Source organism: Strix aluco, chromosome 7 (assembly GCF_031877795.1).
Source record: "Strix aluco isolate bStrAlu1 chromosome 7, bStrAlu1.hap1, whole genome shotgun sequence".
NCBI lineage: Eukaryota > Metazoa > Chordata > Aves > Strigiformes > Strigidae > Strix > Strix aluco.
This window is the reverse complement of record NC_133937.1, coordinates 16,218,570-16,246,324: the sequence shown is the minus strand read 5'-3', so window position 1 is coordinate 16,246,324 and position 27,755 is coordinate 16,218,570. Positions and strand designations below refer to the sequence as shown.

General features: G+C 34.8%; 1 protein-coding gene and 1 long non-coding RNA gene across 2 annotated transcripts in view; one reads left to right on the top strand and one right to left on the bottom strand.

The window, feature by feature from the left end:
* LRMDA (leucine rich melanocyte differentiation associated) overlaps positions 1-27,755 on the top strand; it is a 693,930-nt gene that overhangs the window by 536,331 nt on the left and 129,844 nt on the right. The window lies entirely within an intron of this gene.
* Positions 1,412-27,755, bottom strand: LOC141925851 (uncharacterized). The gene is made up of 3 exons (XR_012623962.1): positions 27,704-27,755; positions 5,301-5,380; positions 1,412-1,520 (listed from the first exon to the last, which is right to left on the bottom strand). It is a non-coding gene; the product is annotated as an uncharacterized LOC141925851 (long non-coding RNA).

The following is a 27,755-nucleotide window of genomic DNA, read 5'->3' as shown; positions in this document are numbered from 1 at the left end:
TTTAAAAATTATTTCATTAGAGAACACAAGTAGTTTTATCAATTTAGCCAGAATTCTTGAATATATTTTTCAATAAATATACCTTAAACGAATAAATACTGATTTAAACAGAAACATGATGTTATTAGATGCTGCCCTGTCTTTCCAGGAACGTTGTATTTGAAAGCTGTAGTGGGTAAATCATTTCGAAGTATATGTATTGAAGGTAAACAGATTCCAGGAAAAAAACATGGAGGTGAGAAATCCATCTATGTGCTTTTTTTATATGGTATTGCATAGAATCCTCCTATATTTAGTATTTAACATAATTAAATAGCTAGTTTCTACCTCTGCTTCATTTTGGGGTTGTGCTGGAGAGGCTTATTTGAAAGCCAGTGTGGGATGTTAGTCAAGATAGGGACCTTCAGCTGGTATTTTCTTGTGAATTCTTAAAGCTTGATGGTAGTTGCATAAGGAATCTTGAAGAATGCCCTATCTGTAGTAATTTTTATGATCTTAGATTTTGTTTTACTCCTTAACACTTAAAATTTTTTCTTATGAGCCCAGGTGGGCTGTTATGCAAATGAAGCAGCAAGAAATTTTGATCTGTGAACTCCAGCTGCAATTCTATCTTTTTCTGCTAGGATGTCCTCAGAGTTTTCTTTTTTGCATTGTATTTTACTTTATTATTCTTTTCTTTAGATCGTGTATTTAAGTTCTCATCTCATTGCTTTCACCATTCTCTCTGAGGGATAGTTTGCAACATATTAACAGAAAAGGGAATAAATACCCTACTCCTAACTTAACCTTTTGTGCTTATATCTCTGACACTTGTTGACCATTCCAATCCATTAAACAAGCATTAGTCAACTGTATACTGAAACAACTACAACTTTCCATCAAATGGAAAGACATTAAGCTTTCACAGCAGGAATCAGGCAGCCTTTAAAATATAAAGGAATCTGTTGTAATTTTTAAACATTCAAACTGTATTAATTCCAGTGACAGTTATCCCTTAAGTCATTTCATACAGTTGCACACTACTCAACTTTCACAGCTTTCATGTGGAGATCATGTTTTTTTTCTGATTGAAATATTTCCCCCATCTCTCATACTTGTATTCATACTGGGAATGTTTTGAATCTGAAAAAATTACTTAATAAGTTCACAGGTAATGGATTAAACAACTAGTAGTTCCTTTTAATGACACCTTAAACGTGACTGTTATGATATTCTAATCCTCTTCGTTTAAATGGATTCACCGGCTGATACTGAGTAACTTTCAAATATAGACCCACAATCTCTTAGTTCCAGTGTAAGTTTATTGGATATTTTTTAATAAATTCTTGAGGAAAAACAAGTAAGTGAACTAAATGAAAATATATTTTTCTGGCTTGCTTGATCTCTTCCATGTCCCTTTCAGAAACTCTTATTCAAAAGCCGTTAATTTACATAGAAAAATTTTAAGAAGTCATCTGTTCTGGATCTGGACGCCTGATCTGAGGAGTGTATTGCTTGTGTCCTGATCTAACTGTTCTTTTCTGGAGCAGTTGAGGGAGTAAATGAAAATTTAGTGTGGTTAAAGAAAACAAACAAACAGAATGCGTATGCATAACTTCAATGTAATGTATTTGTTGTAATAATTTTTGTGAGCCAGTCTTTCGGTGGCTTTGATTGCTGACCTCTGAAAACTTAACCATTATGTATTACCAGTCTTGAATTTACTTCTCCAAAGAGTGTAATCTTTGCTTGCACTACGAATCATCTTTTCCCTTTGCCCTTTTTCCCACTGGGCTAAATTATCAAGGTGTGTTTAATCATTTTCCTTTTTTTCATAGTTTTCATTTTTGACACAGGGACTGCATCAAGGACATCACTTAACTTCATTTCAAACTATGGCCACAAAGACTATGTCCATTTCCAGCTACCATAAACCAGCCATAAATCAGGAAAAAGTGCCATGCTGCTTAAAACTGCTGAAATGAGCTTTTGAGCATTATGCTTACAAGAATGTCAGCCTGTCACAGAGTAAATCAACAAAGTGTCCTTAAACCTTTGTTACATCAGGGAAATCTCTGACTTCATGTCTTGAAGCCTGGTTATTCATTTTACTGCCCTATTTCCTCCCATCACTATGCACACATGTGATTATTATTTTGTTTGGACACTGCATCATGCTTATTTCTACTTTATTTATGGTTAGTAATTACAGGTTTTATTGCTTAATCCTCTTTATATTTTTTTCTGAAAATATTAAATAATACTTCTGATGACTTCTAGGTTCTGAAAGGCCACAGATTTACATTAACGTCCTAGGAACTGCGAGTTTATTTTACAGTATTACTAGATGCTAATTCTACAGATTTTTACAATTCCCATTCCTGCCTTTCTTGTAATGCTTTATCTCTGCTCTTTGAGGTCAAAGTTCATGTGTTGAAAGCAATCATCTGTGGAGATTGCCACTTACTACTGATGCTGAGTAGTAGTGCACAATACACATCAGATCTATTGGTTATATTTGCACTATTTGAATCTGGCCTACTGTTATTTGGCTTGTCATTCATCTCTGAATTACTCCTGTGTCCTATGAAAATTTGCATGAGCCCAGAGTATTGTTTGGTATTCACTGTCATTGAAAATCACTTTTTTTATGTCCAGCTATTGCTAATCAATCCCTAAGATGATACCATGTAGAAGTGTATCCCCTGACAGCCCTAATCTTTTCTAAGAACCTTCTAGCAGTTGAGTTCTCTGGTATGAAAAGAGGCTGTATTCTACTACAATCTTTAAAATAGCCAAAAGCTGAATAGGAGTATGTGGCAGGGTCAAAAATAATGGATAGTATTTCCATTGCCAAACAACAATTTATTCGTGTTACTACTGAATCCCAAGCTGCTGGGAAAAAGGAGATTGTTCAGAGGTAGTTTATTGTGTCTTGGAGTAGTTAGGGGAGTGACTTCAACCCAGTGCAACTGATAAGTGGTTACTTAACTGGGTTTTAAAATTTTCTTTCTGTTTTTGTTTCATTCTCTCTGACAAAGTAGGGTGAAAGTATTTTTTGTGGTCATCAATCACAGAGCTCATATAGCAAGTTCAGTGCATCAAAATAGATCAGAATTAAAGTTTGCATTTGCCTGCTTTACTCTGTGTTTCGTTTTCTGCTAAGGTTATGTTTAATCTCTGAGTTTGTTTATGAATGATCAGTTTTAGGGATATGTTTGCATTCTTGTTATATATATTATTGTCAGTTGTTCATGTTCAAGTAATTTAATCTTCAAACATAATTTAACATTAAATTAGATTTTGCACTGGGATTTTTTTTCTTCTTCAGTAGGATAAAAAACACCCCACCCAAAACTATTTCAGTAAATTTGATTATGAAATGTGTTCAGATAATCTTCAGATGAAGACAATTTATAAACAAGATAGGGAGGCTAGAGCAGTAGAATGACAGGTAATTATCTTAAAGATCCACTCTAATTTATAAATTAAACAGCAGTTTACGTATGCATTAATAACCAGTTCATTCTGTGATCAAGGAGTGTATATTTGATTTTTATGGAATATACTTTACATTGTTAATTAACAGCAACATATATAAGTCCTGGTTTCATGAGTGAAAATTTTAATTTATCCTTAGGTGTTGTGCTCTAAGTACTACTTTTGGTACATATTTTTCTACATGGAGAGAGAAAGAGATGACCTGAAGGCAGTGGTATTCTGAGTTGTAGTTGTGGACAGTTAGTTTATCTTAGATCTGTTTAAAGTAGCTGCAAAATATTCTTACCAGAGGACTGCAAGTCAATCTTGGCTTTTTTTCTTTTTTGGAGTGTCTTCCTCTAACAGTCTTTTTCCTGTTTCCTTATAGTTGCCAATAGTCTTTGTTCAGGTGGATAGGGTTGTCATACAAGGTGTATAACAGTAACAAAGTAAATGAAGTATTAAGTAGGCCATATTAATTTGTATAATTCTTTTGCAAATCCTTCTAGGTACATATTTGTTGATGATTTACATATTATATTAGGAGACTATGGTAGAAAAAATGTACTAATGGAAGCCTAATATTTCAACATTTTAATTTGTTCATGGCTAATTTTGTTTTAATTATAGATTTACTAGCAAATGTATTGATAAAAAACTTTAAAAATCTGGTAACATTAGAATGTACTATAATAAATAATATCATGAATGCATCTAATAAAATATTCCAACAATACTATGTAAAATGATTGATAGGTTATATTTAAACTGTTACAGAATAAGCAAAGACTATACTGCCTTTTCTGAGTTTATATGGGTTACTCCTTTACCTTTGTCTCTAACTGTAGAAAGTTCCTCATGATTTAAGTCACTGAAATTAAACAAAAAAATCAAACTCCAACGTTGCCTAAGTTATTTGGAAGGATGTTTTTGTTCCATCTCCTCCTCCCTAAACTGATGGTTGGGGGTTTTTTTTTGTGTTTTTTTCCCCTTTTGTACTAGTATCTTTTTCCTGGGAAGAAGAAAGTTAATTGTAACTTTTTCCTAAAACAGTTATTGAAATAATTTGTGAGCCATTGCTTCCTCAATAAGTATCATGAAAAACAAAAAATATGTGTGCAGTGATTTAAAAAATGAGTTTCAGAAAATGTCTTGTTTGGCCTCAATTAATCTACAAGCTTGAAAATAGATGTGTTATTTAAATAGCGGCATTGGGTTTCTAGTTGGCTTAGATTTACCATATATTGTGGTGTTTTTTCTGATAGAACCTGAAGAAATCCTGATTCTCCTAGTTGCTTGCCTGTGTTCTAATGGTTGTAAGTACTTTGTCAATGCTAGCTATAAATTTTAAAATAATGTTTCACGTGGCTAATTAGAAGTTTAGAATTGCATTTTAACAATCTGTCAAATGCAAAAATATATCATTTAGGCAATTTTTTTTAGTGATAATCAGCAAATAGTTTTTGCTGTCATTCATGTGTATCAGTAGTGGGATGATCAGTTAAGTTGGACTTAACTTTCTGAGAAGACAGTTTATGTACACTCAAATGCTAGTGAATAGGACAAGACTATATTTAATGGTTCTGTATCTGCACCAGTATCCTCCTTCTATGTCTCTTCCTTCCACAGTGTGTCTCCTCTTCACATTGTCTGAGAAGTCACATCACAGGACCTCAGTGAGGAATATAAAAAAAAAAGTGGTTTTAGAAAAGATGTAAAAGTCAGGGCCAATTTTTGCACAACCTAGTCCAGCATGGGCATCTGTTTCTTGACTGTTTTTTTTTTTTTTTATATACCTCTGCCATGATGACAAAGTCCTGTTGTACTACCTGTAAGGATACCATCATGTTGCAGTCCTCAAGGACCTAGCTGCTTGGTCTTCTCAGTGCTTCACAAAAAAAGAGAAGGGACTGTGACATTACTAGAAGAACATAAAATACAACAAATATGAACACTGTTAAAAGGAAAGGAATACTGATGGTTAATATTACAGCACAAATTACATAAACTGTTTAACATATTGCTTTTCTATTAGTTCGGTCAGTGAAAAGAATTTCTGTGTGGTATATTGCCCCTGTCTCCCTTCCTTTTTTTTTTTTTTTAATCTTGCACAGACTGTGTCAGACTTCAGGACTATAACGCCAATTTTTGATTTGTGTAATTCTTTTTGTGGGTTTAAATTTACCCACTCAGATGGAGAAAGATGGGGTACTGCTTCTTAATTAAGTAAATTTACACCTGGAATGAATTATTCTTATGTATAAAGAAGGAAGTGAAGCATTCCGAAAGATTGCTTATGCTCCTTTAAACAAGCTGTAATTTTACCAAACTGAATAATTAATCAAAACAAGATTGTTCTGCTCACAACAGTATCTCCAGAAACGATGTTTTGTATTACATTACCTTACCTCAAAATAGTGTTCTTCAGTGAAATGCAGTTACCATCTAGAAATAAGTTTGTGACCGTTTCTATCAACTAATTCTTTTAATTCTTTATAAAAATGGGCATTACCTGTGTTACTTTCAATTAATCTCTGGCATGCTTTTACTTGAGGCATTAGGACAATAATGAATCTTAAGAGACCTTCAGTAAATTGATCCGGTAACATCGCATCAGTAGTTTCTCATTCTGTGTTTTTCTTCTTTTCTGCCAGGACTTTGAGCTCCATACTTCTATTTTCAATATCATCACTAAATGGCTGTTACATAGTGTATTATCTTATACTCCTGCATGGAGGGACTTCTGTAACATGAAAGATTTAGCTTCTAGGTCTCTGGAACAGACACTGTCTTCCCTTCTGTCTGTGTATAATGGTTACCTAGTGAAGGCATGGAAATTTTACTGGTACTTGTAGGTGATCTCACAATCTAGGTACACAGTGACGATAATCATATGATCTCATCATATAAGAGCCTCATTAAATATAATAACCATGTTCAGAATAGAAAAAGATGTGGCGCTCTGATGATTTTATCCAGTTTATTCAGTAATATTACTGTAGTTTTAATGACACTTTAATAACATTGCTAAAACTTGAAAAGAAATTAATGGATAACTAGAACAAATGTATTTTCCACTCACAAGGAAAGAGTACTTGCCAAAACCCTGTGTATGAATAAGGTCACATTTCTCGTTCCTCATTCCTCTTTCTATTGTCTCCTAATGGACAAAATCAGTTATGCTTATTCAGATAGGAAAATACCTAAGTATCTGGGCATCTATTGCTTGTTTTAGGCCTATTTTGTGTCTTAGAAAACAGAGTTTGTGTGTACGAGAATTGAATTTTTCCTACATGCAGTTTAAAAAAAAAATTCCTGGCAGAATTAATGCTCCTGCCATAGTAAAACACTCAAATGTGGACAAATGAGAAGAATAATGAGCAGAGGAGGAGAATGTTTCACAGAGATGGTAACAAGGAAAATATAATACTTAAAACTGCAAGTACAGATGTCATTTGATTTTCGTTGGTACCTTAGGGACACAGCCTTGTAAGTTTACCTCATTCTTCAAGAACTTTAGTAGCATGAATCCTCTGTAGTCATCTTGTAGTTTAGGAAGGAAGACTACAAGTCAAATTTGGGATGCTTTTGCTATTGTATAGCTACAAATTAAATACTGCAATATAGAATTTAATGTTTTCAGTGTTTTGAATTTTGAGTGAAATTGCATATGGCATCATTAGAAGTGAATATGTAGATTGTCCTCAATTAATTGGCCATTCCATTTTTTTCTTCTCTACCGTAAAGAGTGGTGGGAAGGGATTAGATGATTTTGTGTTCATATGCTTCTCTTTCTTGTTGTTTTCGCTTTGTTATGGGAAAAAATAGTCATTGATAGGAGATCAGTTAATAAAATTTGGGATTTGTATTGTGGTTTGGTAAGTACAATTATTTTTAATGGCTCTCATGACTATAGTGTGAGGGGAAGACTCCATACAGTTTAATAAAATTCCAGCCAAATTGTTATTTTAGAAAAATATTGTTAAGCCAAATTATATACTCATTCTGGCAAGTAGAAGGATCCCACATGTAAATATGATGCAGAATATTTCCTTTAACTGCACTTCCAAAGCAGAAGACATGATAAAGAACACGCTTCTATGATCTGTGAAATCATCTCCAATTTTTTTTTCCTCTAAAGTATTTAAGTAGTTCAATGTAGTTGTAATAATTATCAAGTGCAAGTTGTAGTAATTATCAAGTGCACAGAATTCTGCATCTTTTCACCAATATTTTTTTCTAGATTTCCCTTAAGGATTTCGCAAATTCTTCCAGAAACCTTGAATACCCAAAACGTTCAGTGGATGCTCGGTATCTCTTGGGATACTCAAAGCCTACTGAGTAACATTGTATCAAGTTGTAGATGGTATGTGAAATAATAATAATAAAGTTTATCCACTGCACAGAAAGTGCACAAGGAGTACTTTAATGTTTACCATCATAGTGTAGTTTGGATGGAGAATACCGACCCCTCACCACTTCTCACCCTCCCCAGTTTACAAGGTTTAGCCTGAAAAGTTGGGGTTTTTTTCCTTGACGCTAGAGTATGGTAGTTGCCCATTTTGCAACTGTTTTGATAAAAGATTTTTTAATTTTGCATACTCAATCTTAAGCAAGTCTAAGATATTGTTCAGCATAATCACTCTGAATTCATCAAAACATTTTTTCATGGAAACTTTGTTCTCAGTTTTTCGGAGGGTCTTTTATTGGTATTGTCTTCCCAAAATTCTGTGGCTGTTTGGTTGTATAGTTTGCATCTACTTTTTTTGCCCCTTTTTTTCTTCTTTAGCCATTTCCTATTTTGTACTGAAAAGTTCAATCTTCTCCATATAGAAGTGTAAAAAAACCCTTGACACAGAGGTACCTGGTTATTTGATAGTAACTAAAGTAAAACTTAACCTTGTATTCCTTTGCAACCATTTCTAGAAAATTGAGAATATTCACATAATATTTTTGAACAGCTTTCACAACTAATTTCAGAAATGCAAGTTCAGAAATATACTAAAGAGTCTGCTTGTTTTGAAGCATGTAACGAAGTCTTTCTTGAGACAAACATCTATCTACTTTAGAAATAGGGATAGACAGTGAGGAGTATTTAAGTGTTTTATTATTCTCACATTATTCTTTGCTAAATGGAAAAGACTTTGAAATGTTTTTCTTGTATACTATTTGAAGATTGTTCCAAACACCATGAGGCATCTATCTCCTAGACGTTGTGTTTGTTTTTTGTTTTCTTTTTTTTCTTTCTCTCTCTGGAAAGAAAAAATGTCTTGAATCGGTCATTAGAAGAGTTCACAACTCATGTCAGACTAGTATAACTCTCGGGAAAAGGTCTAAAATAAACCAAACTGACTCTTCTTCAAAAGAAAATGAAAACAACTGCCCTTAAAATGAAAACAACTGTCCTTCAGACTTCCCACCCTCCACACATTGTCTTTGATCAGAACCATTAGACCTCCAGTTAAGGTTAAGAGTGTAGCTTTATAACATTAAAAAAAACCACAAAGGCAAAAAAAAGCTCAACAATCTGGAGAAAGTCCTAGTTCTACCTTTATTTCAAACTGTGAGAAAAAGCTGTATAGTATGGCTCTTTGTCTGTGAACTTGTTTAGCAGCATATGAATGGCACTGTTCCTATGTGATTTTGCTCTCTGAGTGATGTGGAAATTAATTTTGGTCAGCTCTGCCATAAAAAACTCTTCATATTTGCAGCATTTTGCACCTTGACATCTTGTTCCTTGGCTGTGATGGGATCTTAACTTCATCAGAACTTTGAAGGAAATTTTCTTTCCTTCCTTTCACAGAGTTCCCCTCAAGAAAATCTATCAGTTTGTGAATCCCATGGTTTTGTTAGATTATAAATTAGAAAAATGAAGATAGAATAAAGCAACTCAGGAATCAAACCACATAAAATTAGATTAAATTTGTCTACGTATTTCTCCCTATGCCCAACGCATTCTTTGGAGCAGGTCATCTTCAGGCTTGTTCCTTGTCACAACTTGTTGGCTTTTTAGATTCTAGCAAATCCATACAGTCCCCCATGGACACCTTGGGGATTGGTTGGGAACTTGCTTTCTGTCATCTTTAAGGCCTGGCTAGTCTTCTCAATGATCTGCCAATCTTTTTCTGTAGCAGATTCCCTGATGACTGAATATTCCCCTCTCCTTCAGCTCTAACCTGCATTTCAGAAACTTATCCCAGCTATACCTTCTTGAACAAGCTCAGTTGCCCATAGCAGTAGTGGTCACCTCCCCTCCAGATCCAGAGGGCTACAGTGAGGACACAGAGGCCTTCTTCACTGTTGTCCTGTAACACCTCTGTGATCTCTAAATACAGTGAAAAGAGTTTTTCAACTTCGAAACTCCCCAAATAGTTTTGATGTCACCCTTGAGTGATCGACCTTTTCAGATGTTTTCTACCATGATTTCCCATTCTGCCACAGGTACAATTAGTGTAGGTTTTAGATTTGAAGTTCCCTTGGTATAATTAAGAGTACTTTTTTTTCCAGTTTTGACTAGCCATGCTTGCTTCCTGAACTACTCTGCCATAATTGTACTTTAAGTTATTCTATAAGGCCTACCTATTTACTCAAACTCTTTGCAACGGGGAGAATAATGGGGAGGTGGTATTTGCAGAATAGTTTATTTGACTCTTCTTTCTTAGGCATTTTTTTCCCCACTTGGAAATGTATGATGAGGAATTTCTGCTTTTTTGTGTTGATTACACCATTAATTATTAACCTTTCAAAGATTTTTACAGCTGATTCATTATATATTAATGAAAGATATAATATTTATATCTTAATTTTAATGAAGACAGACTAAAAGAATAGCATACAAATTAAAAAAAAAAAAAAAAGTCACATAACCACCACTGTCAAACCATCTTCTTTGTTGTTACTTAGAGTAATTGCCTACCTTTAATAATAGTGAACCATCTACATAGAGGCAAAAGTCACTCCATATTTTAATTAATACTCTGATTTTTATCTGTTGGAAAAAGCTATTTCATCTCATAGTTAGCTGTGACTAGTATATATTTGCTTTCACTTCAGGCAGAATGTGTGAAAGGGGGAAGAGGGTGAAAGAGGGTTAAAATAAAAATTATGAAGTACTTACAAATGTGCATGTTCTCATGCAGACTAGTTTTATGTCTATAATAACCCAAAGTAAGTAGCTGTATTCATGCCTCTGTCAATCTGCCCAGGTTGATTTGTATGGAGGGCATAGTTCTAAATTTTCTTTGGCACTGCACTGCTGACAGTGTTTTAACTGATGTGAAGACACCTTGGAAAGAATAACTTTTATTCATTGTCGTGGGTGAGGAAACATCCAATTATCTGCACCCACTTAATTATGACTACCTTATATGTTTTTGTGTGTATGTGATAAATACACATGCAAAATGCACTTAGGAGCTCAAAACCAAAGTAATTTTAAAAGCAAGTCTAATCGACAGTGTTTTACTTACTATAGTTCTTAGCTTTGATAATGAGCCATTTTTTTCTCCAACAACAATTCGGTATCCTTTTCAGCACTATCCACATTAAGTACAGTGTTTTAGAGGAAACTCGTGTATTTTTAAGGAGGAAATTTCATAGTCCTGTGAAGCTTCTGTAATAGTATGAAGTTTATTTCTGCCCCCAGATGTCAGCAATCAAATTCTGCATAAATATATTTTGTGTAAATCTGTTGGCAGCTGCTCTCCAGTCAGGTTCCTCAAGATATTAGACTGTCTTTGAGTTTATGACAAAGTTAAAAATTATTCATTAAACTGACCTGCAGTATATTCAGTAACTGTAAAATTGCCTTGCAGTTCTATTTGGTTTGTAGATGTGATCACGAGTAAATTTTTAACTTAATTAATTGGCCGTTTCTGTTGACAAGAAATTTATGTGGTAATAATTTGCTCGAAATAGATGCCGACTGTAGGAAATGAGATATCCATCATAGGCTTGTGTTCCACCAGCTGCACAGTGGCTATTATGAAAGTATTTCAGGCTGCGACGACCCCACTGTTTGTGCAGTCAGGATTATATATACCCACGATCCATTGCCTGCCTGAGAGGCGCTCATGGAGGTCTATGATAACAAAGACTTTGTGATTTATGGCTTGCTGTGAAAGCAGAGCTTGATGAGATTAAACAATTTCATAGCACAAGTGTTTCTTAAGACCTGATTTGTAGTTGCAAGCTGATGGTAAATCACATTTATATATCTGAAAGCATGCTCAGCAGAGGAGTGCAATTACAGTTTAAGACAGCTACTTTTTATTTAATTTTTATCCTGGTTTTGTCTCTTTTATATCCCCTTTGTCTGCAAACCATTCACCTTCACAAGTCCTTTCTTGGTTAGAAGGCCAGAGACTGAAGTCACTAGTGTTCTTCCTGTCTTGTGTGCAAAAAGGAAAAAAAAGATAAATCTTTGAGTCATTTCAGAGTAGCTTTTACTGGTTCATCTTGGCTGAACTGGATTACTGGGTTCAGCTACAGTTCTTGATTTGTTATGATGTTCAAAAACAAGCACACTTTTAGGCAATTTCTAATCACACACATACATTTAAATTTTAATTACAGTGGTTAAAATATAGAAAAGTAAAAGAAACCAGTTTTAGTATCTTGCACTTTGTATTTTATATCTAATTACTTCTAGATTCTTTTTTTCTTATACACAATAGAAAACAAGACTATTTCTAGTAATATCAACCTGCTTTGAGTTTGATTAGATATTGGCATTATCAGTGACACCTTTGCTATTCTTCATAAGCAGCTCCTGCTAAATATTGCAGCAAAGCTGTTTGTATCAATATTAAACCCTGATTTGTGGGGATGAGTACTTCAAAAACAGAATCAAATGCTTACAATACACTTGGCTTAGATGGATAAGTTTATTACTCTTTTGATGCAAGATCAGATTGGAGTCCAACATGAAATCCCCAATAAAACTAAATGGTTTCAGCTGTTGCTACAAAAATACTTCCATGTTGGTAAACACATTAAAACGAGAAAAGTAAAATAAGCCACAGAGTGAGTTATCATTCAAACTCTTTCCCCATTTGCTGTTATAATAGAAGACCTAGATTCTCAATATGCCAGACATCTCCTGTGGGGCTCTGAACAGCTCCTCAGCTCCCATCTGTTCTCCCCAAAGGCGCTCATCATCTCTAGTCAGCAGGCCAAGGTTAGTTTTGTATTGAGGGAGGTGGTGAAGAGAAGTTTTTTCATAATTCAGTTTCTGCATTCTGAAATCTTTTGTTTATGCATCACATTCCTTGGAATAAATTTCTGTACCACAAATAAAAACAATAATCCTATCACAGGATCAAATAGAGGGAGAAGACCTAATTTCAGGAGGGTATTATTCTTTAAATTTCTTTATAATAAGTCAGCACTAAAACCTTGTAAGGCACTTGAGAGGTAAATTCATGCTTTTATGGATGTTTGGATGTTAGAAATCCTAATGATGAGAAGTATAACTCAGGCATATTGTTTTATGGTCAGTTTTTCACACCCGTTTCTCATCACAGACAGTCCACTTGGAATTAGCTGTTGGAATGATAGAAACTGAGATGTCTTTGCCATATCATCTAGGAAGTTTTCATAAGGGATTAAGCTTAAAAAAGAAAGTGACTTACAAGGAATTTTTCATTAATTTTTTTTTTTTTTTCCACAAATTTTTAACTGATTTTCCAAGTTTAAAATTTTAGTCAGGTGATAAATTGCTGAAAAATGCATGAAAACTGAATGGATGTATTTCAAAGTTAAATCCTCTATTCAATATCCCACCCCTCAAGGTATTAATTGTGAAATAATAGAATGGAAGACCATGTTCATGGAATGGTTACTCTTTCACATTGCAGTGATAAGGTTTTGAAAGCATGTGAGATTTTATCCAAACTTATTTGAAATAAAAAGCTCAATTTTGTGGAGTTTGGATAAGCCCCATGATGATTCTTATCCAAAGTTTTAAACTTTATTGAGAAAACAAAACCTCGTGGCATCACTATTAGACCAATACCTGTTTTTCATATGCAGTGACTGAGATTACTAATCCATTTTGCCCCAAATTTATTCCAAATAAGACAGGATAGGCAGCAAAATGGGATTTATAATAAACTGCGCATTTGAGCTGTAGGAAAAAAACAATTTCATAGAGAAAAAAGATGGGCAACTTGCCCCCACTGCTCTTTTTTTATCAGGTACTAAGTACCAGATTCTACCTTCTCTCTTTAATCAATGGGAAAAAGATGGGAAATGTATTGAAATACCATGTAGGATGTTTGCTATTTCCCATGTAATGGACAATCACTCGAGAATAATCAAGATTAGCTCTTGAGGTGAAATGCCTCTTGCAACCAAAGTGAATTACCGGTCCTCTTGCTAGTCATTTTTGCCAAGATCCCCCTGGCTCCAAGTTACTTTTCCTAGAGGAAGGCAGTGTACCACTGTGTGATTCGAACTCGGCTGGCAGCCAATCACCACACAACCAGTTGCTTACCTTTTCCTGCCACCCACCCCCCCCACCCCCCCCCCGGTAAAATAGGGGAGGGACAAAAAGGAAGAATTCATAGATTAAAAAAAAACCAGTGTAGTGATAACAAACTTAGTGTAACAAGTTGATAACAAGTTTAGTGTAACAAAACAACAGTAAAAATAGGAAGTCCAAATGGGTAACACACAATGTGGTTGCCCACCACCTGGCGACCGGCATGCAGCCTGCCTCCAGCAGTGATCCTGACAGAACCAAAGATCCCTCCTTGCTGACCAGAAGCAGATATGAGAGAAAACCCACCTCCTTAGTACACTGAGCACAATGTCACATGATATGGAATACTCCAATGGCCAATCCTGGCCTGGACCTCCAGCTGTGCTCCCTCCCAGCTCAAGGAAAGTTAGCTCCATCCTGGCTGAAACCAGAACAACCAGAATGTGCCATAAGTGTTGGAAGACCTAATGTAAATGATACTATACAAGGTGGAGTTAAATAAAGAAAAAGGAATGCTTGGCTTCTGCTGATGTTAGGCGTATGCCTTGGGTTGGTTCAGGCTGTACAACACATCTGCAATTGAGACAATCTCTTTATTACCAGGTCTGACTCTCCTATTTCATTTTATGCTTACAGAAAGCATGCTGTGAAAAGGCTGCTCTGTGCTGCACATATTTGTTGCCTACTGGAAAAAAGTTTAATCTATTTTATCCTCTTAAATTTAGGCTAATCCACTTCCAGTTACCCTTTTCAAAGGACCTGACATAATAAAAATACACTCAACGTGCATTCTGTCCTTTAGAAGTTGAATTTTGACAAGAATTTGATGGTTTAGGACAGAAGAATTCTAATTTTTTGGATATAGGCATTAGTGTTTCCTTGATTAGTGTTCTGACAGATTGTGGTATCAGACAACTATGCTTTTTGGAGAAAACTGGTTGGGGGGTGCGTATTTTGCGGGGCTTTCTTGCATTCCTGTCTGTTCTTATTATTAATATGTCTGCCAAGAACTGTGGCCAAGAGTACATGATGATTTCTTTGGACATTTTTTCTGGTGATTGGTGATTGTACTAATTTGAATCTCTGAATTATTTAGTTGTATAGTTTTTAAAGCCACACCTACAGTGTTATTCTCAGTCACCAGGATTAAGAAAAAATGTTGCAGGTGTAATGCTACAAGCAGGTGCAGTGTCACATCTGACAAAATAAGTTTTTTCCAAGCTCTTAGTGGTAAACATTAGTATAAACACAATTTGCAGAATGGGAGATAACAATATGGTTCCAATATAATTCTGAGTTTCAAAATCTATTCCATTTTGCAAATCTTATCACTTTCTTGTGCTTCAATTTTTATGGCTGTCAGAATGACTTAAGAAATTCTTACTTGTGGAAAATTCTTTCTGGATTTTTGAGTCTCTCTACATGTTGAAAACTTTTTCTCTTTTTGATTTTCTTTTTTCTTTTATTCTTTGTTCTTTTTTCTTAATTATTTTTCTTCCTTTCTTCCATTTTCCTTTTTCTTTCCTTTTTTATTTGTTTCTTTTTACTTTTATTCCTCTTCCCCCCCCCCCCTTCTTCTTTCTTCTCTACTCTTATCTTCTCTCTAATTATGAGTTAATTATCAGATTTAGTTCACCGTATTTTTTTTCTGAATGGGTTTTAAACAAAGCAATGTGTTCAGGTAGGCTTTAGCATGCAGAGACAAAGTTTTCTTCTCTGAAGTGAATAGTAGCCTCAACCTAGTGTATCACAGCAAAGAAAGCATTTAAAAAACATGACAGAGCCTTGAAAGAACTGGGAACCCAGAAAAACCTGAAGCCCAGATGGTAAAAGAGTATGTTTGGCAGAAGCTGTGTAGATTTCTGGTCTTTTGAAGTCAATATCATCCTAACATTCCTTGAGAGCAAGCTAATACATTTGACCAGACGTGCTAGAATGTATCAGTTCTCTTCCTCAAGTACAGGAGAAAGTGATTCCATTCTTTTTGGTTCTTGCCTGTCTCTGAGGTAAATAAAAATAATCTTATGTTGTATACCTAGAAAACTGGGATATATTTATGCTAAAAAGGATGCGTTCTGGCTAGATTTCATAATTTTTAACTCATTTTTTACTCATATTTTTGAAACATAAACCAGTAATGTTTGCAGCATGCTGATGCTTTGGTCTTGATTAATTTATTACTGCAGAGTTGTTCATGAGTTATGAACCTTGGTGACGGCAATCGAAATAGTTCATATTTAGCTAATCATGAACATTAAAAACACTAAAGAATGAAATCTGTTTCGTTGGAGACAGTGGCAAAACTTGCAGCATTTCACTCCTAAAATTAAACAAAAAGAAGAAAAAACAAAAAGTTGGGAAAAAGCTGTGCCTGGTAATAGGGTAAATCAGAGAGATAAGTCGCTTGGTTTTTGTATACCTAGAGACTGTGGTCCTATTAGAGAATATGTTTGCATGGTGTGTGTAGATCATGTATATACACACTGTGACAAGCAATCTTGTATAGATGAACTGAGTATTCCAAAGACAAGACTGACAAATGCTGGAATGGGGAACAGATGTGTGGAGAGATGAAACAGTGAGTGTGAGGTTAGCGGGAATGCCAGGAGTGGAATGTAAGACTCGTGGTTCTGCATCGAGTCACCAGTGGGTCTACTGCTAGACAACACACTGCTGTGTCATGCCTTTCCTGTCGTTCTTTCAAACAAATACTGGTTTACCTTGTTGGATGTTCTAAGACTATGCTGCCACTGAAAGGAATGGTCCTCTTCTCCACCCATGGTTTTGGCTGATGACTCTACAGTGGGTCAGTTTAGTTTGTTGACCTGATGGAAAATTAACCTTCTTATTTATGTATTACTTTTCTTAGCAAACTTTCAGATGGGTCAGAGAGGTGATTCAACATGTTGTGTGCAAGTGCCAGCTCATGGGAGAGAATGGAAATGCATTTCAGGCATGACTGGGAGGGCAGGAAAACGTTTTTTCTTGCTGACAATGCATCTTAACTGGCTTAATCCAATTGTGAAATTGCATTTTTTTTAGTACAAAGCATTATTGTGCATCTCTAGCATGACAGTGACTGTCCAGTACAAACTTCTAGCTCATAATAAATGCAATGTAATTTGATTTAGATCGGCTGTTTTCTAATCTAGATTAAGTTGACTCAAATTTCTTCACACTGACTGTGAGTTGAGCTTGCCCACTGACAGTTATGGGAATACTGGTGATGCTCCCTAATTTATTAACCCAGAAATTTGATCATGTGCCAAATCCAAAGGGGGGAAGTGAATTGCAATATATTTTATTGATAAAATTCAAATCTTCTTTGACAGTGTAGATAAAGAAAAAATAAGTAAGCACAGAAATTATCTTCATGTACATAGGCAACTAAATTTGTGTAAATAGCATACTATTGCAAAGAGAGAGAATAATATAATTTGAAAAGTCCATCTGTATCTTTTGTTATTAAAGTTGGTATCAAAATGTGCAGTGTTGGATGTTCATTAAATATTTTTGTTATTTGGAAAACAGGAATTTAGGAAATATAAGGTTTAAAAATCTTTGATTTCTTTTACTGTTTCACATTCATTATGTAAAATACTAAGGCTGTCTTAAAGCTTACAATAAAAGGAAACAAGACCTCATTTTCAGTGATATAATAGTAAATGAATGAGCATCATTACAAATAAATATGAAGTTCTCTTCTGTCTCAGGATTAATGTTACATTTTCTACATTTGGCTTTGTCTTTCTTTTCCTTAAGTTCTTAGAACAAATAATACATGCACTTCATCTTTAGCTTCAGATAATCAGAGTTACCGACACCTGGGATAATGTGATGAGCAATGTAAATTTTATACACATATAGTCATAATAATTTAGAATGTCATCTTAATCTATTTATGATCAGCTAATGACTGAAATGTTTTACCATTGTGTGGGATATTTTATAACTGAAGTTTTAATGGGTGAATCAGTAACACCTGGCTGTCTGGAATGCTTTTCTTTTCCCCCTGTTAGACATTTAAATACATCTCTGGAGGGCCCAAGGGGTGTGATGTGACATATAAGCTCTTAAAAGGAGGAAAATTAGTTCTTGATACCATAATGATCAGTGGGATGAACGTTTGCATACTTAGCATTAATGCTGTTAAATGTAAGACTTTGATTAAGACTCTTAAGAAGGTGGGTTTTTTCTTCCTCTCTTTTAATGGCCTTTCTAGTTTCACGTTGTGAAATTACAAAAGGAGCTGATGTTTTTGCTTCTGCCTGTGGAGGAATCCTGAATCTTTTTATAGCCTTTTCTCTCTTAGTGCCATTGTCTATGTTTTCTTCTCAAACCATCTATAACACCAGCAGAGCTTCTTAGCTGGTAAGTATATTAGACACCTATGTGCAAATAATGCAAGAATACAAATTCAGTGAGACACTGCTCCTAGCACAGTATCTAGTATTGCATTCTTAAATCAGAAAATATCATTCTAGTGGTAATCCACTTACTATTATTGTAAGAAAACAAGGTATTTGTAACTTTTTATTTCTTCCTCTTCTTCCTCATAAATGTTATGAGGAAACATAACATGTTATGCATGTTATGCATAAGTGCACATACATATATACTCATGTTGTGCTAACTTTATTTTCTTGATTTAGTGTGCCTTCTGGGTAGACTTAACTGTTATTTCTACAAGATAATACTGAGGGCCTCGGCAGTCTTTTTACTTAGTGATACCTATTATCTGTTAAATTTCTAATAAAAACTTTGTTTAAAAAAACATGTGTCTCATATATCATTTTCCAGTTAAGTAGTTAGCCTTCTCAGTCATTTTGATATTGCGGAGTTAGTCCTATAAACTATAAAATAAGAAGTAGTGGCATTCTTCTAAGACCATAGCCCCTGTAGTAAACAGGAAGATTTGGAGGGGAAGAACTGTGGTGTTAATAACAGAAGAGTTATTAAATGTTGGGTATAAAGGTATACTTTGAGAAATAAGAAGGAAACTTTTTTATTGTATTCTATACTGTTATTTTTTCAGAAAATACTCTAAAATACTATTGCATTGTGTGCCAGATCCATCAAGGAAAAAAACGGATTTAAAATGTGGGTGGACTGTCCTGCTCATATATATTTTGGGAGGAGATTTGTTGTCTTTTGGACCTTCTGTTAGGCAAATGAATGGATGACGAGGAGTAGCTAGTTTCTAGAACTGTTGGCACCTTCCTTGTCTCATTTCGTTGTTCAGATGAAATATTTGAGAAGTGGGCATCCAGCTTTGTCTCAAGCTCTCTGGTCTGTGATAGACTTGGACTCTGTATATTTAAGTGCCTTACGTGTTTAGAAATGTGATTTAATGGTCACAATTAGATGATTCCTACTATATTTTTCTTCATGTTCTGTGGAGAATTTTCATGGTAAACTTTTGATCCTCTCTATTCACTTCTTACATAGAATGACCCTCTAATTACAGTTACTTTTAAGGGAAAAGTATCTAAACAGAGCAATTTGCTATGCAAAATCTGCTCTTACGAGTCTAATATATAAGCTTTATATCTGCTTGATTTCCACATGCCTCAATGTTGTTCATACTCACTACTGTGGCAGTACTTTCCTGTTCCTTCTCTTCCCTCCTGTTGAAGAGATGGTCTCCAGTTTGGAATAGAAATGAAGTGGACTTTTGATTTGTAGAAACTCTCAGGTGCATATTTGGTCAGATAGAGAAAAGAGATGTCTGATGTACATTTCAAAAGCAATTTTGACAAAAATATTTTTAGGCACCAGTTATCTAAGAGTACACGAACACCCAAGAAGTGAGGCTGTCCAACATTGCTGGTGACCTTCAGTGTAAGACACTGGGATACTGGATTTTGGCTCATCTGTTACTAAGTATTAGATTGCTAAGTGCAATGGAAGAGATAGTGTGACCATGTGATTACTTTCCTTTGTTCTTGCTGCATGGGATAGATTTTCTAGGAATCTGACAATTTGTGGCTACTTTATGACAGTTACAAGTCCTGGGATGTTAAGAAAGGCTGACAGTTTTAATTCCTCTTGTAATGTCTCCTGTTGGTGTCTGTCACCTTAAGTGTTTTTATATGTACAACACTTAATTTTAAGGTTCAACATGTGTTATAAATAAAATAAATGTGCTTCCAGTGTACTGTTTTGTAATGATCAGCAAAGAAAGTTAGGCTTTTAATCTTTTCTGTAAAGTAATGAAAATAACATTTCTTCTTCTTTTAATTATATTTCTTTGGAAGCACTACTTCTGATCACTGCAAATAGGTAGTGAATTTTCATTTTTAGTTGAATGACAAGAGAAATAGCACACTTCACATGAGTCTGGAAGGCCAATGTATTATGTATCTGTGATGCATGGAACTTGCATGGCCCTTTTCTTAATGGATTTCAAAGGGTTTCCAAAGCTGATTAGGAATCCAGCAACACCACAACCAGGTAAGCATTAGATCCCTTAATTTACAGAAATAATTTAGTGATTCTACAGAATGATTTAGTAGTAAGCTAGAGACAGAAACCAGATATTTCCTTATATTAAGTCTCCTGCTAAGGACATTTGCTTTCTAGCGAGATGCTAAAACAGTTGTGTTCCACTTTACACAGAAATTTATGCCCACAAGATACTGCATGTATGCTCTCACAGTTGCATGTTTATTTTCAGAATCAGCCTCCAAACACATATAAGGGAATAATTTGATCGTTTTCCAAATCAAACTCAACATGCAACATTTAATATTTTTAATAGTTTAATGTGCAAATAACTATACAGATGTTGTTTTTCCAGTCTTCTTTATTATTGAGTTAGGCTTTGTTTCTGAGTCTCAATTCAAATTGTAAACAAATTATTTCTGCATATGGATCAACATAAATTTAATAAACTTTATTAAAATTTTATATTAGAACCAAGATACTTTTTTCTATATCAAGGTATTTTCTACCTACATTAGAATGATAAATATAATTTAAATATAAGAGCATTTGTTTTGCTGTTAATAGTTAAAGTATCAAAAAAACTCTGGATGGCATCATACAACAGCTAGCAAGTATTACTTCTGGTTATTGAATTATTTATACAACTATATTCAAATAAATGAATGGTTTTTAAATGTTCTTAATTTCTAATCATTAAATGTTATTTTAATTTTCTTTTTGGAATGTTTTAATACATATTTGGTAATTTTAGGAATTTTTACATCATATCTTTTGTATTCAAAGTGTATTCAAATAGTTTACAGCTAATTAGAAAGTAAACAGTAGGATGGCTCAGCAAAACAATTAAGTCTGTGCTCAAATTCCAGCAGGTTCTCCTGATGTGAAATATTGCTATCAGTTTTTAGATTTTTGCCTTCTGTCTGGTACTGTTTCTGTTGTTTATGTCTTGTACAAGGGCCTTTCTGACACTCATGGGGGAAACTCCTTCTAGCTCTTGGTTCTTGTCAAAACAGCTCCTTGCAGAGAGTCTTTGCATCTTTGCAGGAGCATTCCCTGGCTTCCAGGTACCCCCACAGAAATCTTGAAGTGCAGGTGCCCCAGGGTTGCCTGCAACACTGCTTTTGTTGAGTTTCTCTTTGATTTGAATTTCCACCTTCCCTGAAGGTATTATGAGTTTGACAGTTACACTCTGATTTCCTTATTCCCCAACATCAGGTTGTCTTACTGGTAAAACAAAGATCTGTATTAAGCAAGATTTAAGGCTAAGCATTTAGGTACCATGCTGGAAATGAAGTGTACAAGTGATGCTAGTAAAACCTTCCCTTTCTCCTACATCATAGTCTGTCCTTAGCTTCTGAACACTCTTCTCACTGTTACCAAGAAGCTCCCAGGTGAATCCAGTCAAGGCTCTTGCTCAGGTGTTCAGGTACACACTCATCTTATACATGCTATTTTCTGCCTTTTCCCTAAAGCTAGGTTGGATTGATGTAGTTTCCAAATTCTCCCCATCTTCTCTTTTATCCTAATGATTGTTTCTACTTCATATCTAATATCACTGCAGCCATGATGACTCATTTTTCTACTGTCTTTAGGAGTTTAGGCCTTAAGCAGAGGTGTAGATGATTTAAACATCTCTTAGTAAATACGGAACTGTTTTATTCTGGATGCTTTGTGACTATGAGTTCTTTGTTCATAGCTTTACTATGTCCTTGTTTGTCACAAAATCTGGACAGTCTTTCAGGCCCAGTTGAGGCCTGCCAGCATACTCTTATTAAATCTGATGCAAAACATCAGTTAAACATATAATCCTGTCATGTTCTAGATGTCTAGACAGACAGCTTCTAATGCAGATGGATAATAGGTGTGGCAGCAAGTTGCTTTGCCTTGGCATGCTTCTGCAAGACAGTTCCTTCTTCCCCCTGTGTTTATTAAGGTTTCTGTTTTGCAATGATCATAAAGCACATAGGTAAATGTTGTCAAGAAGCAGTATCCAAACAGGCCTTATTTACAGTAGTATTTTAGCAGAATGCTTCTTTTCAAGAGGATCGACAAAGCACTAAAGGTTCTATATTTTCTAACACCTTTGCAGCTAAAACCTAACTTTGGTTAGACTAATGTGAAGGTTTTGAAGCTTTTTGAAGGTTTTTAAAGTTTTGACCTGAATACAGATGTTTTCTTCAAGTTGAAAAGCAGTTAAGAATTCTTTTTAACCTGTTGAAAATCTATGATGTAGTCTTAGACAGCTGAGGACAAACTTTTAAAACTGCAATTATATTCTACTAAAACTTAAAATTCTTTAGGAAAGGCATATTCCAGATCTCCTCACTTTTCTTTTATTCATGTAGTATCAGACATAATATTATTTGCATTACAGGTTTTAGGTGCCTGATTTTGTTAGGTGCACATAACAGATTTTCCAAGAATGGGTTATTCCCTTTGTAGGTTGCATTCCAGACAGACATGCAAGATTGAAGAGAGAAAGGGACTGTTCTATTCTGCTACATGATCAAAATTTAAACACATGAAGTACAGGTTTGTGCCCTTTCATTTAAATGGAGTGCTGTTGTCTGCTAGATTTTAAAAATAATGAATAGAAGTTTAATGCTCTTTTTGGGTTAAGAAGTAAGTACAAGATACTGACTGGTTTATGATGGGAGGGATCTTGCTGCTATGTTGAATTCATGGACTGAAGAATAAATAAAGAAGAAATTAAAATTCTAGGGTTTAGTGCGTGTACTTAGAGTGAAGAGGTTTGACTTTGCAACATATGGATATTAGCAAGTTGTCAAATATTAGACCCTAGACTGTCAGCTAGGAAATAAACGGAGAGCTGTGAAGTACATTTTTGCTACCATGTCACTCAGCTGAGATGATGCATGCTTTATAGTGGTTGAGGGCTACATCCCCCTTCACCTTCCTTCTCTTCCTCCAACATCTGTTTATCATGTATCTTAAAATATATTTGTCTCTGTGTGTAGAATAATACTGGGCAGTTATGAAAGTGTTGGCATTGTTCTTCTGTTATCTACAAAATAGATGAAACATAGGTTGCAGAGAAAAATAACAAAATAATCTAGGGAACCTGAAAAAACCTTTTACCTAGGAAGTATGCTAAAATTCATGTGGAACGATCTGTAAAATGAGTAAGAAGTCTTTAGCCCAGAAGTTGGCTTTGACCTTAAAACCTTTTGACCTTCTTCACAGAGCTAGTGCCAGTTCTTTATGCTATGAAATAGCCACACTTGACAGAGAAATCCACTAATTCTTCATTAGTTTCAACATCAGTACTGAGAAAAATATTAAACACTGACATGAATGCATAGGGCTGAGGATCACTGCCTTATGTCTCTTATGTTTGGATATCACTTGTGTTTTCTGCAACATGAATGATGAACATTTTTATTAGGTTCAAGCTATGTAACTAGCACTTTGCTGGTCACTTATTGTTCTAATTTCATCTACACGAGATGAACCTTTCTGAGCTAGTTTGGTTTATATTGTATTTATCCTTTTTGTTGTGACTGTAATGTTTCTATCATTTTTAGAAGAATTCATTATTTTTTTAATGGCTGAAGCACTCATTAGAAATGGAGGGTAAGGCAACGTTAAGTTTAAAATTAATGGAATTGTTTATTGCAGTTTTACCTTTGTGTTACCCGAAGCAGAGAATATTTTTGGTTTGTTTTGTTTTCATTTTGAGTCCTTTCATCCACAGAGAATGGGGATTAGCCTTTGGCTAAAATAGTGCTTTCAGGCCCTTTCAGCATTCAGTAACTGTTTACTTATCCAGGTATAAATGGGTAAAAACACAGTTAAAGCTCCCAGCTGCAAGGTCAGCTACCTTTTTAAAATTCAACCTCATGAGCTCCACTCAGTTGAGGGCTTGCTGGTATGAGCCATTAACTGCCTGTTGCATGTAACCTTCCCTTGTCTTACACAGAGCTGCACACGAACCTCTGGTACTGTACAACAGACCCTCGGTTCATGCTATGTGAGAAATAAAAGCAGTTTAGCTTGTGATCAGTGATCATATGATCCATTTACAGGGTGCAAGCTCAGTCAAGTAGAACTAGTAAATCATTAAAAATACACTCAACACCATTCCTGCAGAGTAGAACATCACAATAATATCATTTTCTCAGAGTTGCCAGTCCAACACTATTAGCAGCCTTGCTTGGTGTAACAACAAGCTTTTCAAATCCTAAACAATTTAAAAAGTATAAAATTCATTGCAAAACACAGATATTAGTTAAAATCTATAACACGTGGGGGAAAAAAAAAATCTCTTGCACTAAAATTGTCTCTGTGGAAGCTAAAACACTGGGACATGCACACTATAACATGACAGTGGCTTCTATGACTGTTGCATCAGGCCTACTTCAGCAAAACGCTTAAACTCACCTCAGTTCAGAATATCATGTAAGCATATGGTTAAATGCTGGCCTGAACAAGATAAAGCTATGTAGAGTTCTCCAGCCCTGACCAAGTAGTTTCTGTATGTTTTACCAATTATCATGCAAAGTTTATTGCCTTTTTTCTTTTTTAAATTTTTGCAATGTATTTTATCCGACATCTGGAATTAGCATTTTTCCTTGTTTTTGTTAGCTTGGTTAATTTTTCTTTAAGTGTGGTTATTTCAGAAAGCAGCTGCTGTGCATGAAAAAAATAACATTTTCATCAGTCTTCTAATGATTTTAGTTATTCCAGGAAATGTATTTTGGAGCTGTATTAACTAGTGATAGATGGACTTTGCTGGTTTAATTCCTCTTAGATGAGTATCCAGCATTCAGAAACATGCCCAGTGTTCCTTGTTCTGTGAAAACGGAAAAGTCTGCCTTTAAGATTCATTCACTAAAAAACTGTAAGAGTTTTTAAAATAAACAAGCAGCTTCTTTTCTCTGTAGATGGAAATGGAGAGAAAGGGAGTGGATAAGGTAATGTTTTAATATTAAAAGTAGGAAGTACAAGCAGTAGTCAAGTACATTCTGCAAGATGAGAAACCAGTAGATGAGTATTTATTTCATTGAAAGGCTTCTGCATGTTTTAGCTTTATGCTTCTTTTTCTCAATGAATCTGAGCCTGATGAAAGAGGTTCTGTACAAGTAGTAATGGTGGTGTGTGATGATTACCTTTTTATTTTAAATAGTTGAGCTGGAAAAGATTATTTTCTGTCTCCTGGTAGATTTCTGATGTTCCTGTATTTGTGGCTGTTGATTTCAGAGAGGGTGAGTGTGGTTAGAGTAAAATATAACTTGGAACTATGTTGAACTGTGTAACGGTCTTTTTTCTACCTCAGATGAAAATTGAAGTTAAATTGTTCATACATTAAGTACTGTGTTTATAACAACCATTACCTGGTTGTTTCTCTTCTTTCAACGTCATGTCCATAAACTAACAAATTAATTAAGAAAGTATCTGTATTAACTTCTTTCACTAGTACAGAAGAACACTTAGCAGTTCAGTTTCAGATGCTTTATACAGAAAAAGAAAATAATTTTGATAACCACAGAGCAATTTGAAAAATAGGAGGTTGAAGAAAATAAGATACAGAAGAATTTTATATGTATAGTAACATTTTAGACAGCAAAACAAGATAAAGGATGGAAGAGTCTTAATAAAGTTAACATCTTAACCAACCTAGGACATACCATTTTTCTCTTAGACTGATGTACTTGCAGTTCTGCTAAGTACAAATGCCTACACCTCTGTGTTTTAACATGGGAATAATTTGCTAAATGATGCAACGGTTTAAGGGTCATGCTAATGGGAATAAACTTAATTCCTCTGGTGTTTCAGTAGGAAATTAATGAGTGATGCTAGCCTCCAGGTGTCTACCTGCAAGTGAAAAGCCTATATCTTCTGATATTCTTTAGCCAAAACACATAGAAGTAAGACTGCTAAAAAGTGACCATCTGTTGGGTTCTTCTCTTGGGGAGCAATGTGAAATAGCAAATGTTGGGCATTTTATTTGATACATAACTGGACGTTTCTTAGGTACTCTTTGTGATGATGGCACTGCAAGAAACATTAAAACCAGAAATTCAGTATATATAACTATGTAAACTACTGGTGACATTTTTCTTTTCCTGCTGTGTCATATTGCCCTGCCCTATTAACATGTAATCTTCTGCCTGTGGAATCAACAGGAGCTTTGACTTCAGTTTTTTGAGTTAACATTCACTATTACGTGAGACAGTTATTGAAGACACAATTTAATAATATATTTTGCAGTGGAAAGTGCAGTTTTATTGCAGTAATAAAGTATTTCTGAGTAATAAAATCATACTGTATCTAAAGTGCCAGATTCAATGGCAAAAAAAAAAAAAAAAAGAAAAAAGAAAAAGTGTCCCTTAACACAAAGGTGCTTCAATGAGAGAAAATAAGTGAACTCCAGATGCAATAGTTGTACTTTAAGGAAATGAGCAGTTTCAGTTTTTCAAATAATGCTGTTGGAGCAATTGTTTTGTAAAACGTTTAGTGCATCGGTCTGTTTCTAATAATTTAAAGTTATGAGTAACAGAAAATGAGTTCTGACATGAATAGTCAAAATATGTAATCTTCTTTTTAACATTGATACTTTATGCAGCCTATAGATATAATATTAACAAAAAAAGTCATGTCAGGAGGTACGTGCTGAGACCAAAGTCCAATGCTGAAACAACAGAATGTAATGAATGATCTTTTTTTAGCATTTCTTCCAAAAGTTTCAAAATAAGTGTAACTGGAGATAAATCTTCATTTAAATCTGAATGTCTGAAGATATTTGCTGTGATATTTATTTCTGTTATTCCACGCATGAAGCTGGATAACTGGAGCAGAGGAGTCAGAGATATGAAAGCTGGCTCTGTTCATTTTGTTTCATTATGTTGTCTGAGAATTTGTGGTTACAGAACGATTAACTCAGTGTTCTAGAAAGTAGACCTAAATGTTAGATTCTCTACCACAACCCCCTTCATCTATTTCTGTATTAATAGATAAAAAAACCCCAAACAAATAAAAAACAGGCAGATAAGAATTTTGGAGTATAATTTATGTAAATTCATAGAGACACAACTTGCAGAATTTATTTCCCCTCCTCCTCCCAAACTATTACTGCCAACAGATGCCATAGCAATGGTATATTTTCTGTTACTATGTAAGAGACTTATATTTGGGCTATGGTCTTGAGGCACTTGTCAGAATGGAAGAAAGTGGTCAGAATATGATCTGCTGGTCTTGTAGGCAGTACAGAGTTGAAAAACATTTTGCATCAGGACTGTGTTACAGTCTACTACTGTTAAAGTTCACAGATACACAGTTCACAGATACACTTACCAATGTGAAACTGAGAGAGTAGAATATCACCTCTTCCTTTGTGAGGCTACCA